We start from the raw sequence: 2716 nt of genomic DNA, 5'->3' as shown, positions 1-2716 counted from the left end.
CCAACATGGCGAAACCCCATCTCTACTAAAAATACAAAAATTAGCCAGGTATGGTGTCGGGTACCTGTAATTCCAGCTACTTGGGAGGCTGAGGTAGGAGAATTAGTTGAACCCAGGAGGCAGAGGTTGCAGTGAGCCGAGATCATGCCACTGTACTCCAGCCTGGGCAACAGAGCCAGACTGTGTCTCAAAAAACAACAACAACAACAACAACAACAAAAAACACCAGGGAAAAATTTTAAAACCCACCAATTTATATAAAGACATGTAATATTATAGCTAAAAACTAGAAATGGGAAGAACTGCTAAGTGGGCTTGGGAGCACGGAGTTAATGCAACAGAATCTTGAAATGCTATTTAGAAAGTGGAATAACTAACATTTACTGAGCACTAACTACATGTCAGGCACTTGGCAGACAGAGAGAGGTCTTTACATGCACAAGCTCGTTTAATATCCTCAAGGGTCTTTTGAGGTAGGTATTATTATCACCATTCTTCCTTTTTTTTCTTTTTGAGACAGAGTCTTGCTCTGTTGCCAAGGCTGCAGCACCGTGGTGAGGTCTCAGCTCACTGCAACCTCTGCCTCCTGGGTTCAAGTTATTCTCCTGTCTCAACTTCCCAAGTAGCTGGGACTACAGGTGTGCGCCACCATGCCCAGCTAATTTTTGTATTTTTAGTAGAGACAGGATTTCATCATGTTGGCCAGGCTGGTCTCGAACTCCTGGCCTCAGGTGATCTGCCTGCCTTGGCCTCCCAAAGTGTTGGGATTACAGGCCTGAGCCACTGTGCCCGGCTCTCACCATTTTTTCAGATGAGTTCACTGAGGCCATGAGAAGTTAAGTCACCTAACTAGTTTATACTTGATGACGTCAGGACTCAAGTTCAAAGGTCCATCTAACTCCAAAGCTCACACTGCGAACCTTTACTTATATACTAGTGTTGAAGACTGTTGGATGTAAGGACTATAAGAAACAGAGATGTAGGCCAGGCATGGTGGCTCATCCCTGTAACCCCAGCACTTTGGGAGGCCGAGGCTGGTGAATTACTTGAGTCCAGGAGTTTGAGACCAGCCTGCACAGCATGGTAAAACCCCATCTCTTACAAAAAATACAAAAATTGGCTGTGTGCGGTGGCTCACACCTGTAATCCCAGCACTTTGGGAGACTGAGGCAGGAGGACTGCTTGAGCCCAGGAGTTACAGACCAGTTTGGGCAACATGGCAAGACCCTGTCTTTAAAAAAACCCATAAAACAAAAAAATACAAAAATTAGCCAGGCATGGTGGCAAGTGCCTGTAGTCCCAGCTACTAGGGAGGCAGAGGAGGTGGAGGGATCAATTAAGCCCATGAGCTCCAGGCTGCAGTGAACTGAGATCGTGCACCACTGCACTGCACTCCAGCCTGGGCCACAGAGCAAGACCCTGTCAAAAAAAAAAAAAAAAAAAAGGGAGCGGCGGATTAGCCTGCGTGGGGCAAAATGGAGCTCGAGGCCATGAGCAGATACAGCAGCCCAGTGAACCCAGCTGTCTTCCCCCATCTGACCGTGGTGCTTTTGGCCATCGGCATGTTCTTCACCGCCTGGTTCTTCATTTACGAGGTCACCTCTACCAAGTACACTCGTGATATCTAAAAGAGCTCCTCATCTCTTTGGTGGCCCCACTCTTCATTGGCTTTGGAGTCCTCTTCCTGCTGCTCTGGGTTGGCATCTACGTGTGAGAGCCCAAGGGTAACGACCAGATGGCTTCACTGAACCCCTGCTTTTGTAAATTACTTTTTTTTACCGTTGTTGGAAGTGTCCCACCTGCTGCTTATAATAAAGGCAGATGTATGGCAAAAGAAAAAAAAAAGAAGGATGGAAATAGAGAAGTGCATATATGTAACAGTGTTAAGTGGAAAATAAATCTCCAGAGTGATTGTGGGCTGGGTGTAGTGGCTCACGCCTGTAATCCCAGCAGTTTGGGAGGCTGAGACAGGCAAATCACTTGAGGCCAAGAGTTCCAGACCAGCCCGGCCAACATGGCAAAACCCCGTCTCTACCAAAAATATAAAAATCAGCCAGGTGTGGTGGTGGGCGCCTGTAATCCCAGCTACTTGGGAGGCTGAGGCGGGAGAATCACTTGAACCCAGGCAGTGGAGGTTGGAGTGAGCCGAGATAGTGCCACTGCACTCCAGCTTGGATGACAGAGGGAGGTTCCATCTCAAAAAAACGACCAATAACAAGAACAAAAATCAGAGTGATTGTGATAACATAAGAATGTTGGTGTCAACATTAGATTTGGACATTTGTAAATAATAGGCAATTTAGGATGCTGGGAACTTATAGCTTAGATATTTATGCTTAACTTTTTTTTTTTTTTTTTTTTTTGAGACGGAGTTCCGCTCTTGTTGCCCAGGCTGGAGTGCAATGGTGTGATCTCAGCTCACTGCAACCTTCACTTCCTGGGTTCTAGCAATTCTCCCGCCTCAGTCTCCTGAGTAGCTGGGATTACAGGCGTGCACCACCACGCCCCACTAATTTTGTATTTTTAGTAGAGACAGGGTTTCACCATGCTGGTGTCGAACTCCTGATCTTAGGTGATCTGCCCGCCTCGGTCTCCCAAAGTACTGGGATTACAGGTGTGAGCCACCCTATGCACGCCCATAGCGCCTGGCCCTATGATTGACTTTTTGGTAGTAGAGATGATGATATCTGAGTAAGTACAGGTGATAGGGCCTTTC

General features: G+C 46.9%; 1 pseudogene; it reads left to right on the top strand.

Annotated features, from left to right (window-relative positions):
• The first annotated feature begins 1451 nt into the window (after nucleotides 1-1451).
• On the top strand, nucleotides 1452-1714 carry LOC111547675 (annotated as a pseudogene).
• The last annotated feature ends 1002 nt before the right edge of the window (nucleotides 1715-2716 follow it).

This window comes from Piliocolobus tephrosceles, chromosome 1 (genome assembly GCF_002776525.5).
Source record: "Piliocolobus tephrosceles isolate RC106 chromosome 1, ASM277652v3, whole genome shotgun sequence".
Classification (NCBI taxonomy): Eukaryota; Metazoa; Chordata; class Mammalia; order Primates; family Cercopithecidae; genus Piliocolobus; species Piliocolobus tephrosceles.
This window is presented reverse-complemented; position numbering and strand designations above follow the sequence as displayed.